We start from the raw sequence: 14,588 nt of genomic DNA, 5'->3' as shown, positions 1-14,588 counted from the left end.
GGAATGAAGCTTAATGTGTGTTTGTATTTTATGGGTACTGGGAAAACTGACGTCAAGATAATATCTTCTGTGTGATCTTCGAATGCCTTGTGTTTTTTGCTCCTGAAGATTTCATTGGTATTATTTATGCAATTTTCCTGACATGAATCAAAAGTAAGTCTATATTTCTAACAGTTTGATTTAGGGCCAATGCTTTTTTATTTGTCCACATTAGTGTTTGACCCAGAATAAAAAATGAAAGGTACAAAACAAACAATAATAACAGTGTAAATAGATCATGAGTGAGGCCATTTCAACAACACTGGCCTGGCAAAGGTAGGGAAGCAATGGGAAAGTGATATCCTAGAAGCAAGGGGAAATTATAATCACACGCACCAGCATGTCTGAAGACCTTATTTGACTTTACTAGTGGCACATCCTGTGGCTTTGTGTCAAAAGAAAGAAATAAACAAAAACAAACCTGTGCCTGCTTTCCACTTATGGAAACCAGAAAGCAGTTGTCAGGTTGTTCAAATATTTTCTGTAGCCCGACCAAGGGATGTGTCCATGAACACCACCTACTGAAGGGGCCATGGTCTCCATGGAACCTGTCTTTCAAGACAGCTAACCAGGCTTGCCCTAATTAAAATATGAGTGTATATCAAAATAGAAAAACAGAATAATTAGTTAAAAATTTTAAAGGATGGTATTTTTCAGCAGATTTGTGACTATGAGGTTCCCATTTTTATATAAAAATTAAAATACTGTATCTACTTTTTAAATAAAACAATTAAAATTATATCTGATGTAGCACTTGATAATGAATTTGGCTCAACTTAACTAAATACATTTTGTAAATTGATCTAAGTTTATATTGCTTTCATTTGATTCTGCATATTACAAATGAATCAACATTTTAAAATTTTATTATAAAAAGGGACCATGCTACAAGATATTTTAAAGTTTTCTGAGTGAATCCCCTTAACATCTCTGCCTTTTGAAAGCAAATCATTTTCACTGCAATGTTGGACACTACAGGATCTGTCCCTGGGCCCGCAGGGATCTCTGAAACCTTCGTGGCCTAGATATTTCCCCCCATATTGTGTTTTCTTTCTAATAGATATTCAGGACCTTTATAATGTCATAGCTATCCAGGATCCACTTTCTATATTTTAAGAACTTTAATTGGAAGTTTAAATTGAAGGTGCTGTTTGTAGACAATGAAAACCCAATGAAAGCCAGCCATATTGACAAATCCTTGAGTGTTGTCTTAAGAAAATGATGCTGGTCATCACAGGTTCAGCATTTCCTGTTTTGTTTTTGTTTTTGTTTTCTTTTTTTGATACTCAGCTTCCTCCACTGATCTTGAAGTTTCTTGACTTTTCCTCCCTAACCCCAACTCCTTTACTGTCCTGTGTAGTTATTTGATGAGACAAATTACTGCTGACTACCTGCCCTCCCCTTCACTACATATGAGTTTCAAGGTTTGTTGCAACAAAGGTGGTTTATGCTGGTTTTTCTCAAAAAAAGTTTTCTGAATAAGATGAAACTGTATATTTTATATATGTATATCAATATAGGAAACATTCTATATAGAAGGATACACAAAACATTGATCAATGTCTGAAGGATGGGCAAGGGGCGAAAAGAGAAATAAATTTTTCTTTTCTCTATATGCTTTTATTTGCCACTATAAATAAAGCAAAGTAACCATATAAAGTGCATTATGTAACATATCACAATGAAAACAAGTTTCACTGTTTTTCATTTTTATTGATGTTGACACTTTAAAGAAAGATAATTAAATATCAATTATGTTATAAAATAATCAGTTAGAGAAATAAAACTTTTATCTAAAAATGGCAATTCTTCATTACATTACTTGTTTTACTAAGGTTTAATGTTGGTATGATTAAATTCCCATTTGAGTTGGTCATCCATAATTAGAGATGAAGGGTTGAAGTTGGTTTAGAATATGCTAAAATTTTTTACTTGATATTCAAAGTAAAAATTATGGGCATGAATGAAATTCACAAGAGAGGAAATACATTATAGATTTATTTAAAAAATTTTAAAAATATTATTAATTCATATAAATATTGATTGTAAAATCAAAGATTTTTAACTAGAAAATCAAAGAATTTCTTTCCCATTTAGGACAATGACATAGGTGTGTCTTTGCTCCTGACAAATGTCTAAATGTTTGGTGCTAACAGATGGCTTTCTGGATAGACTAGTCCTGGTTGCAGGTTGCCTTTCATCACATTAAATATTGTTTGCCAGTCCCTTTCTGCCTACAAGGTGTCCTCTAAGAAATCAGCTGATAGTCCTATAAGCACCCCTCTGTAGGCAACTCTCCGCCTCTCATTTGCTGACCTCAGGACTCTGTCTTTATCTTTCACCTTTGGCATCTCAATAATGATGCATACTGTTGTGGTCCCCTCTAGGTCTATCTTGACTGGGACCCTCCATGCTTCCCAGACCTGTATGTCCATCTACTTTGCAAAAATGGAAATTTTCTCTCATTTTTTTCAATGTTTGCTTCCTCATTCTTCACTGCTTGACTGTTTTTTTCTTCTTTATGTTCCAAATCATTGATTTGAACCCAATTTCCATCCTTCACCATTGGTTTTGTGTGGATTTTCCTTCATGTCACTTAGCATAGTCTTCACTTCTCTTGTGCATTTTCCATACTCAAGTATATCTGTCAAGCCTGTGAGCATCTTTATCACCAGTGTTTTGAATTCTGCATCTGTAGGTTGTCTATCTCCACATCTGTTAGGTTGGCTATCTCCTCATTGCTTAGTTCTCCCACTGGAATCTTGATCCATTTCCCCTTTTAGGCCATACTTCTCTGTCTCCTCATTCTGACAGGCTCCTGTGTTTGTTTGCCTCTGCATCCAAGGTATAGCTGTCACTCCTGTTATATTGTAAGGGGTGGAGCCTTTGGGATTCATCAGTATAGGGCAACCTGTTTCACCACATTGTGGCGCTGTATGTGGGGGAGGGGTTCAAGAGGAAAAGAATGCCACCTGCCCAGTACTCGCCCCTTTTCCAGGCACATTGCCAACTTCCACACCGGAATGATGCCTCTCTAGCTGCTGCCCTGGCCATCGTTCCCAGGGTGGGTGGGTCTGTGGACATTCTAAGACAATGGTGGCCCTTTAAACAAGCAGACTGTTGAAAGACTGGCAGTTTTTGCCTCCACCCCAATCCCCACTGGTCTGTATACTCAGAAGCAATGAGGCTTGATTTTCTTCAGTGCTGGGACTGTGAGCTGCTAGGTCCAGTAGGTTGCTGGGAATGCTCCCCAGGTGTCCCTCCTAACTTTAAAACATCTGACTGCACTTTCTGCTGGCCTAGTGCTGCCGCCGCTGCTGCTGCCACCACACCATGTCCTCTCTGCCCTGGCTCCGCCTCTGCATGAATGAGTATTTCTTCTTCTTTTTTTTTTTTTCCAAACAATCCAATGCATTTAATAGGAAAAGTAATTTTATCTATAATATCTACATGTTATGCAGGATATCAGCATTCTCAGTGGATATTATTTACCGAAATCATGTGATTACAAAGCAGAACCCCCTGGTTATTTTACAGTCTACCAATTCATGATCTACCCAGGGTTCTATAGAAATAGCTAGCATGTGAGAATCCATTTAAAGAAATAGTAGAAAATATAGACATAATGCATACACTGAGGGCAGCTTTAGAAAAAGCTTTCAATCTGTGATCCAGTGAAAAGCAATACCAGAGGCTTCTGGGTAGGTTTATGCTTCTAGTATCTGAGTAAATTATTACTAAAATTACCACGAATATTTAAAGTATTATGGCTTAGAGAGTTACTAACTATTCATATTTTAAGTATATTTTATTGATTATATTGTTACAATAGTTTCAATTTTTTCCCCCTTTGCTCCCCTCCACCCAACACCCCCCTCCACTAGCCATCCCCACCAAGTCCATGCCCATGGGTCATACACACAAACTCTTCCACTTCACCCTTTCATATATTCTTCTTTTTTAAAAATAAATAAATAAATAATTATTTTTTTTAACAATAAAAATAACAATCCTTCCCTCTCAGACTTAAGACCATTTTTTAAATATTATAAAGAACAATGAGCAAAGGTCTTGAGCTCCTCTAGCTTCTTCAAGCTGAACATGGTCGTCGTCCTACCTACCCTTGGGTCCAGAAATCTTTAATAAGACTGGGGGTGTGGAGGGGAGGGTGGCCTTCCCACACAGAGAAGGATCTTGCAAACTCCAGGTCACTTGGCTGTCCTCGGGCAATGGCGTGCTAGGTTTAACAGGCTGGCATCCTTGTTGTATTCTGGGGGCAAAAGATTTGGCAACAGGGTTAAAAGACATCATTCAATCCATAACCAATAGATGACAAAAGGCAGGTATTAATTTTTCAATGTCCCACATTAGGGAAAAGAAGGGCTTCTTTGGAGGAAGGTGTTCCAGGCACATCTCACCTGTCTAAAACCATTTTGCCCATTATACTTAGTTTGGGTTCAGGGGAATATTTTAGGTTTTCTCCCTCTCAGACCTCTGGGCCCTTTCTGTCTAAGCCATTAGGATAGAAAAGAGAAACCAGTTTTAAAGTGAAGCCCACAGACCACCCCATACTTCACCAACCAAGCCACCTAGTTTAGGCAAACCATTGAGTCTCAGGAGGTAGCGATGGAGACAGGATTAAGTGAGACATATGTACAGACAATCACTCAGGTAATGAGATCATAGGCTTATGTCCTTTGAAAATAGAAAACACATGTTAATTTATGTAACATAACCCACAAACAAGTCTCTAAATCTGTAAGACTGTCTTATTGGAAAGACATCCAGTTGCAAGGCATTTGACATTCTTCTTGCCTGTAAATTAAACATCTTTGATAATGCCACAGACATAGTTTAACTTTCAAATGAAAACAAATTTTAAATGAAAAGAATCTTTAAAGACGGTTAGCTGCAGTACTTTATAGTCTACCACTGATCATTGTGATTTTCTTTGAATAATGATTTTTCTCCCTAAGATTACCCTCCTTGTCATTAAAGGGACTGGATTAAAGTCCATTTTTAATTTATCCTGTTCATTTGCATAAACAGAATAGAGCAGCAAATTATCACTTATGATCTTTAGTTTTGCTTTGCTGGAACTTACGCAAGGGACATTTAGGGTGCCTTCAGTTTGCCCTTCAGGGCACAGAAGCAGAATTACATACCTGGCATTCAGCCTTGTCTGTACACACCTGTCTTTTCCAAGTCCCTCTGGGTTTCCAATGTGCCTTAAGGTCCTTTCTAACCATCTTTCAGGAAAACGACCTTCATTCCTTCTCTGGAAAGATTGTCATGGACTGCACATCCAACCAAGGTACCAGGCCTTTTATCTCTTGGGCTTTTATTACCTTTGAAATTCAATTGCAGTTCCTCAGGACTTTTTGGTAAGAACCAGAGCCCAAGCATGTCTCCTTTTGGCATGACGTTCCAGCCAAAGTCTTGGAAAACAAACAAACAACAACAAAAAAAACCTATTAATAACTGGTCTTATTAGTTTTATGCAAAGAAACTTATGTTATTACTTACTTGTTTAGAATGCCAAACTCTGGAGGGATCAGATAGGGAGAAAATGTACAGCGTGAAGGAAAATCCTTGTCCTTCTAATATTCACTGAACTGGCATTTCCATTCTTCATATTTTCATTTTTCCTACACTAAAAATTTTTTGTTTGTTTTTCCATTACAGTTGTCCCACTTTTATTTCCTCTCTTGCTTCCCTCCACCCTGTTCTCCCCTTCTCCCACATTCAGTCCCCACTCAGTTGTCTATATCAGTGGGTCATTTATACATGTTCTTTGACTAGACCCTCCCCCTTCTTACCCCCTTCTCTCTCTCGCATCTCCCCCTTTGTTACTGTTAGTCTACTTCTTGTTTACATACCTCTGGTTCAATTTTGCTCATTTATTTGTGTTGTTCATTAGTTTCTTGTAATAGGTGACAGCATAAGGTATTTTTCTTTTGTTGCCTGGCTTATTTCGCTAAGCATAATTCTCTCTGGTTCCATCCATGTTGTTGAAAAATAGTAGAAGTTCCTTCTTTCTTTCTGCCACATAGTACTTCATTGTGCAAAAGTACCACAGTTTTTTGATCCACTCATCTACAGATGAGCACTTAGGTTGTTTCCAGCACTTGGCTATTGTAAATAGTGCTTCTGTGAACATAGAAGTGCATAGGTTCTTTTGAATTGGTGTTTCAGGATTTTTTGGATATAATCCTAGCAATGGAATTGCTGGTTCAAAAGGCAGTTCCATTTTTAGATTTTTGAGGAAATTCCAAACTGTTTTCCATAGTGGCTGCATCAGTCTGCATTCCCACCAGCAATGCACCAGGGTTCCCATTTCTCCGCATCCTCTCCAGCACAAATTGTTTGTTGATTTGTTGATGATGGCCATTCTGACAGGTGTGAGGTGGTATCTCATTGTGGTTTTTATTTGCATCTCTCTGATCGCTAGTGATGCTGAGCATTCTTTCATATGTCTATGGACGCTCTGTATGTCCTCTTTGGATAAGTGTTTATTCAGGTCCTTTGCCCATTTTTTAATTGGGTTGTCTGTCCTCTTATTGTTAAGTCATATAAGTTCTTCATAATTTAGAGATCAATATTTTGTCTATCATTGGCAAATATATTTTTCCATATGGTTGGTTTCCTTTTTATCTTGATGATGTTTTCTTTAGCTGAGCAGAAACTTTTTAGTTTAATGTAGTCCCATTTGTTTATTCTTTTCTTTATTTCCCTTGCCTTAGAAGATATATCAGTGAAAATGTTGCTATGTGGGATATCTGAAAATTTTCTGCCTATTTTTTCCTCTAGGACTTTTATGGTGCCATGGCTTACATTTAAGTCTTTGATCCATTTTGAGTTTATTCTGGTGTGTCATGTAAGATGGTGGTCTAGTTTCATTTTTTTGCATGTCCCTGTCTAGTTCTCCCAACACCATTTGTTGAAGAGGCTCTTTTCATTCCATTTGATGTTTCTTCTCTCTTTGTCAAATATTAGTTGACCATATAGACCTGGGTTTATTTCTGGGGGGTCTATTCTGTTCCATTGATCTATATGTTTGTTCTTAGGCCAGCACCAGACTCTTTTGATTACCGTTGCCTTGTAGTATTGTTTGATATCAGGTATTGTGATTCCCCCTCCTGCATTCTTCCTCAAAATTGCTGTGGCTTTTCGGGCTCTTTTTTGGTTCCATATAAATTTTTGGAGTATTTGTTCTACTTGTGTGAAAAATGTCATTGGTATTTTAATAGGGATGGAATTGAATCTATAAATTACTTTGGGTAGTATAGTCATTTTAATGATGTTGATTCTTCCCATCCATTAGCATGGTATATGCTTCCATTTATGTGTATCTTCCTTAATTTCTTTCTTCAGTGTTATGTAGTTTTCTGAGTACAGGCCTTTTACCTGCTTGGTTAAGTTTATTCCTAGATACTTTATTTTTTTTGTTGCTATGGTAAATGGGATTTTTCTTTTAGTTTCTATCTCTGAGATTTTATTGTTGGTGTATAGAAATTTCTTTGATATCTGAATATTGACTTGGTACCCTGCTATTTTGCCGAATTCATTTATTAGGTCGAGTAGTGTTTTTTGTGAGGTCTGTAGGGTTTTCTATGTACACTATCATGTCATCTGCAAAAATGACAGTTTTACTTTCTCATTTTTAATTTGGATGCCTTTTATTTCTCTTTCTTGTCTGATTGCTCTGACTAGAACTTCTAAGACTATGTTGAATAGGAGTGGAGAGAGTGGACATCATTGTCTTGTTCCTGACCTCAGGGGGAATGCTTTCAGTTTTTGCCCATTGAGTAGGATCTTGGCTTCAGGTTTCTCATATATAGCCTTAATTATGTTAAGGTATGCTCCCTCTATTCCCATTTTGCTGACTGTTTTTATCATAAATGGGTGTTGTACTTTGTCAAATGCTTTCTCTGCATCTATTGATATGATCATGTGTTTTTTTTTCTTTCATTTTGTTTATGTGGTACATGACGTTTATTGATTTGCAAATATTAATCCATCCTTGCATCCCTGGGATGAATCCCACTTGATCGTGGTGTATGATCTTTCTAATGTGTTGCTGGATCATGTTTGCCAAAATTTTATTGAGGATTTAAGCATCTTTGTTCACCAGTGATATTGGCCTGTAGTTTTCTTTCTTTGTTGTGTCTTGACCTGGTTTTGGAATTAGGGTATTACTGGCTTCATAGAATGAGTTTGGGAGTCTTCCCTCTTCTTGGATCTTTTGGAATAGTTTGAGGAAGATAGTATTTAGTTCTTTCCTAAATGTTTTGTAGAATTCACCTGTGAAGCCATCACAGGGTTTTTGTGTGCCGGGAGTTTTCTGATTACTGCTTCAATTTCACTAGTTTTTATTGGTCTATTCAGGCTTACTTCTTCTTCTTGATACAGTTTTGGAAGACTATATGTTTTCAGGAATTTGTCCACTTCATCTAGGTTTTCAAATTTCTTGTCATACAATTGTTCATAATAATTTCTTACAATCCTTTGTATTTCTTTGGTATTGGTTGTGATTTCTCCTCTTTCTTTTCTGATTTTATTTATTTGGGTCCTCTCTCTTTATTTCTTGATGAGCCTGGTTAAAGTCTTGTCAATTTTGTTTATCTTTTCAAAGAACCAACTCCTACTTATGTTGATCTTTTGAAGTGTTAGTTTAGTCTCTATGTCATTTAATTCTTCTCTGATCTTGATGATTTCCTTCCTTCTACTTGATCTGGGCTTTGCTTGTTGTTCTTCCTGTAGTTCTTGTAGTGTTAGGGTTAAATTTTTTATTAGAGATTCTTCTAGCTTTTTTAGGTAGTCATGTATTGCTATGAACTTTCCTCTCAGGACTGCTTTCGCTGTATCCCATAGGTTTTTGGTTTGTGTATTCATTATCATTAGTTTTCATAAATTTTTTGATTTCTTCCTTGATGTCATTGTTAACCCATTCATTATTTAATAGCATGTTATTCGTTCTCCATGACTTTGAATGTTTTTGAGTTTTTTCCTTGAGGTTGATTTCTAGTTTTAAGGCATTGTGGTTTGAGAAGATGCTTGATATCATTTCAATTTTCTTGAATTTGTTGAGGCTTGTTTTGTGTCCTACCATGCAGTCTGGCTTTGAAAATGTTCCATGAGCACTTGAGAAGAATGTATATTTTGCTCCTTTGGGGTGAAAAGTTCTATATATATCGACTAAGTCCATTTAATCTAGAGTGTTGTTCAATGCCTCAATATCTTTGGTGTTTTTTTGCTTCAAAGATCTGTCGATTGTTGACAATGTGGTGTAAAAGTCCCCTACTATGAGTGTGTTGCTGTCTACATATTTCTTGGTGTCTTTCAAAATTTTCCTTACATATTTGGGTGCTTCTTAGTTGGGTGCATATATATTTATCAGGGTTATATCTTCTTGATGGATTTTTCCCTTAAGTATTATGAAATGTACTTCTTTGTTTCTTTTTATTGCCTTTGCTGTGGAATCTGTTTTGTCTGATATAAGTATCGCTACCCCAGCTTTTTTTAATGTCCACTTGCTTGAAATACTTTTTTCCATCCCTTCACTATCAGTCTGGGTTGATCTTTTGTTCTAAGGTGGGTCTCTTGTAGACAGCATATATGTGGGGCATGCTTTCTAATCCATTCAGCTACCCTATGTCTTTTGATTGGAGCATTTAATCCATTTACATTTAAGATTATTACCGGTAGGTACTTATTCATTGTCATTTTCCCCCTTTATACTTGTGTTTCTCTCTATCTCTTTCTGTTTCTTTATCTTCTTAAAGCAGACCCTTTAGCACCTCTTGTAATGCTGGTTTGGTGGAGATGTATTCTTTTAGCCCATTTTTGTCTTGGAAATTCCTTATTTCACCTTTCATTTTGAATGAGAGCCTTGCTGGGTAGAGTATTCTTGGTTGTAGGCCTTTGTTTTTCACTGCTTGGAATATTTTTTGCCATTCCCTTCTGGCTTGTAGTGTTTCTTCTGAAAAATCTGATGATAGCCTTGTTGGAGTTCTCTTGTATTAGTTGTTTCTCTCTTGCTGCTTTTAGGATTTGTCCTTTGTCTTTCAATGTTGCCATTTTAATTATGATGTGTCTTGAAATGGGCCTGTTGGGGTTCATCTTCATTGGGACCCTCTGTGCTTCCTGGACTTGCATGACCCTTTCTCTCCTCATGTGAGGGAAGTTTTCTGTCATTAGTTTTTTCTAGAGGTTTTCTATCCCTTGCTCTTCTTCTTCTCCTTCTGGAATTCCTATGATACGGATATTATTATGTTCCATGTTGGTCTGCAGCAGTCTTAGAACCTTTTCATTCTTGTTCAGTCTTTTTTCATTTTGTTGCACTGTCTAGGAGTTTTTGTCTAAGTTGTCCTCCAGCTCGCTGATCCGATATTCTGCTTCCTCTAGCCTGCTTTTAATTCCTTCTACAGAGTTCTTCAATTCAGAGATTGTATTCTTCATTTCCTCCTGGCTCTTATTGATAGATTCTGTGTCCTTTTTCATGCTGGTGTAATTCTCAGTAAGTTCCTTGTAGTTTCCCTGGAGTTTTTTGTAGTTTCTTCTAAGCTCATTTAGCTTCTCCATAATCCATGTTTTGAATTCCATATCTGATAGTTTGCTCCCCTCTATTTCATTTAGCACTCTTTCTGGGGATTCTACCTTTCCTTTTGATGGGGGGTTGTTTCTCTGTCTCCCCATTTTTGTGACTCCTATTGTTTGTTGGTGCTTCTTAGAATGATCTGCACTTCCTGGATCTACCCCTGGTGGCATCAGATCATGTACCAGTCTGGTCCTAAGCAGCCTGTTGGAGACTTACAGGGGTCTACTGCCTTTGTCTGTCTTCTTTAGGTGTTAATCTATTCAATCTGTAATTAGCCATCAGGCTTAAGGACCGTGGGTGTGACAGCTTAATTTCTGTTGGCAGGGTTTTGCTTCCCCTCAGGCTGATGCCATTTGGCCGGGAATGATCTGCCTACAGTACTGGGGATGAGTCAGCACTGGGCCCCAGTCGGCTGCTCCCCCATTTCTTCCCTCAAAGCCACCGCACCAAACTCTCCCGTAGCTTCCCCAGTCCTGTCTGCCTTCCCTCTGCTTGAGCCCAGGGTAAGTGGGGCCAAAATATTTTTGTATGTGATTTACTTAAGAGCTCTTTTCCTCCCACTATTTCTCTCCAGCTAGCAAGAAACCCTGTGGCTTTTCGCTTTTCACAGCTGGATACTATTTTACTTTCCACTCTGTTTCTGTAGGCTTGGAAGCCCAGCTAGGGGTTTAGACCCTGCCCTTCTCAGGGGAAACTCCTGGCTGCTGAGTGGTTTCTTAGTCTCTTCAGCTGCCACCCATGAGAGCCCAGTCAGCCCTTCCACGTCTCCGCAGTCCCTACTGGTCACGTTGTAATGTAGCGGCCTTTTCTGTCTCTTCGTGGTTATAAGACTTCTCTCCAGCTAGTGTTCAGTTGGTTATTCCAGATGATTTTTCCAATATTAAGTTGTATATCCAGACTGGTCCTGGGAGGAAGTTAGGGTAGCTTCCACTTACTCCTTCGCCATCTTTGATCTCTGAGTATTTCTTCTTTATATCTTTTTTTGCTGGACTTCCATGCAGTTTGATTTTCTGGAACTTCTCATTGTTCTAGTTTGAAATAGTTGTATTCCTTCTTAGTTGTGGAGAGAGATGCAGCGTGTCTATCTATGTCTCCATCTTGTCCAGAAGTCCTTGATCTTTTTTTTTTTTTAATAAGTCTCTTTAACATTTCATGCAATAATGGCTTGGTGATAATGAACTCTTTTATCTTTACCTTGTCTGGGAAGCACTTTATCTGCCCTTCCATTCTAAATGATAGCTTTGCTGGATAGAGTAATCTTGGTTGTAGGTCCTTGTATTTTCATCATATTAAATACTTGTTGCCAGTCCCTTCTTGCCTGCAAAGTTTCTTTTGAGAAATCAGCTGATAATGTTATAGGCACCCCTTTGTAGGTAACTCTCTGCTTTTTTCTTTCTGGTTTTATCTTGAACCTTTGGCTTTTAAATTATGATGCGTCTTGGTGTGGTACTCTTTGGGTTTAGCTTTTTTGGGATTCTCTGTGCTTCCTGGACTTGTATGTCTATTTCCTTCCCCTAATTTGAGAGGTTTTCCTTCATTATTTTGTCACATAAGCTTTCAATTTCTTGCTCATCCTCTTTTCCTTCTAACACCCCTATGATTCAGATGTTGGCATGTTTAAAGTTGCCCCAGAGGTTCCTAAGCTTCTCCTCCTTTTTTTTCAATACTTGTTTCATTCTGTACTGGTTGACTGTTTTTTTCTTTCTTATGTTCCAAATCCTTGATCTGAGCCCCAGTTTCCTTCCCTTCACCACTGGTTGTCAGTTGATTTTTCTTCTTTTCACTTAGCATAGCTTCCACTTCTCTTATGCATTTACTGTACTTAAGGATATCGGTCAAGTCTGTGAGTATCATTTTCACCAGTGTTTTGAACTCTGCATCTGTTAGTTTGGCTATCTCCTTGTTTGTTAGTTTGGCTATCACCTCCTCTCTTAGTTCTCCCACTGGAACCTTGATTTATTCCCTCTTTTGGGCCATACTTTTCTGTTTCCTTATTTTGACAGGCTCTTATGTTTGTTTGCCTCCATGTATTAGGTATAGCTGTCACTCCTGTGACATTGTAAGGGGCAGAGTTTAGGTATTCATCAGTACAGGGTGATCCTTTTTACCATGTTGTGGCACAGTATGTCAGGGAGTGGTCTGAGAGGGGACAATGTCACTTGCTAAGCATTTGCCTCCTTTTCAGGCATTTCTCCTGCTACCCTATTAGACTGGCACCCCTCTAGCTATTGCCCTGGCCATCGTTCCCAGTGTGGATATGTCTACGGACATTCTAGGACTGTAGAGGCCCTTTAAACAAATAGACTCTGCTGAGAGACTGGCAGTTTCTTCCTCCACCTTAACCCCCACTTATCTGCAAAGTCAGAACGAATGGGGCTTTTCTTTTCCTTGAGCTGTGTGGTCTCATCTGGTGCTGGGAGTGCTTCCCAGGTGTCTCTCTCGACTTTTTCTGTGCTTTCCATCAGCTTGCCACTCCCACCATCACTGCTGCCACCACATCATGCCCTCTCCACCCTAGCTCCACCCCTCCTACCTGTCTGGATGAGTATTTCTTCTTTATGTGTTTGCTTGTTGGACTTCCATGCAACTCAATTTTCTCAAACTGCCGGCTGTCTCTAGTTTTGAGGTAGTGGTATTCCTTCTTAGTAGTGGAGTGAGATGCAGCGTGTCTGTCTAGGCCTCCATCTTGGCTGGAAGTCCAGCCTTTTCTTATATTAGGCTTTTATAAGAACACTGTTATAGGACAATAAAGAAATTCAATAAATTTATACTTTAAAGAGTGCTGATAAACATGAAAGAAGGAGGTAGTTGCTACTAATCTATGACACATTTATTTTTAATTACCTAAACAAATTTTGTTTCAGATTTTATCTGAAAGTATGTACTTCAGTGTAATTAAATGGTATTTTTTTATAGTTCTCATTGTAATGATTACAACTCTTTGATAATTAAAAAAGTTTGTGCATGCATAAATCACATTTGCATGTTGAATTAGAGGAAATGTATAATATTTGGGGATTAATTTAATAAGCAGAAGAATGTTGTTAAAATTCTAGGTTAACAATTAATTGGAATACGTAGAAAAATATAAATGATTTTAGAGGATATTAAATGTTTTTATTGAAGAATACATGCCAGAGTAACATCTGGAATGTCATCACTGCAAGGTTTGTTGGGGTATCAACATACCAGATGTTCTCCTCTTAATATTTAACAGAAATAGAAAACTTACTTTGGGGAAAAATATTTCAAGTCAAAAGCATAAAATATTTTTACAGCTTATTAATATTGAACTTTGATGGAATAAATGTGTTGTCATCAAAGGGAAATTTTTTTTAAGCCTGTAACTCAAGTTGGCCCTGATATATTAATTAATAAAAACACAACTTCATCATGATATGTTTACATATTTAAATGTTACTAATTCAAATATTGGTATACTAATATATATAATAACTCATTTTATATTGCTAAAATATAATCATATATAGGAAAAATCTAGAATAAATCGTATTAGCTTATGATTATATTTGTATTAATGGAATAGTAATTGGCTTTTTCCCAATCACTGGGAAGGTGGTCCAGAGGGCTAAGGAAATTTATACCTATTATATATCAGAATTTTTTAAATACTACTTCTCAATCTTGGCAGTAAAATTTAGTTGCTCATGTTTATTGCTATTCAGTACCTTCATGATAAGTGGTGGCTGTGCAATAATGTTTTTATCTTGTTCCAGTAGTGAACATAGGCCAATAGTAGACTCAATAGAGGAAACTTGATTGGAAATAATGTTCTTATCTTGTTCCAATAGTGAACATAGGCCAATAGTAGACTCAATAGAGGAAACTTGATTGGAAGCACACAAGTCTTATTCTGCCCTGTCTGCTATTTAATTCTAAGATCTAGAATAGACTTGTGACATTAAAAGCCTGTCACATTAAATGTCCC

The 14,588-nt window shown here is 37.5% G+C and overlaps 1 protein-coding gene across 1 annotated transcript in view; it reads left to right on the top strand.

Annotated features, from left to right (window-relative positions):
- Positions 1–14,588, top strand: part of SNTG1 (syntrophin gamma 1) — an 850,024-nt gene that overhangs the window by 260,888 nt on the left and 574,548 nt on the right. The gene's annotated exons all lie outside the window — the stretch shown is intronic.

The sequence above is a fragment of the Furipterus horrens genome, unplaced genomic scaffold, assembly GCF_987537825.1.
Source record: "Furipterus horrens unplaced genomic scaffold, mFurHor1.1.pri manual_scaffold_7, whole genome shotgun sequence".
NCBI lineage: Eukaryota > Metazoa > Chordata > Mammalia > Chiroptera > Furipteridae > Furipterus > Furipterus horrens.
This window is presented reverse-complemented; position numbering and strand designations above follow the sequence as displayed.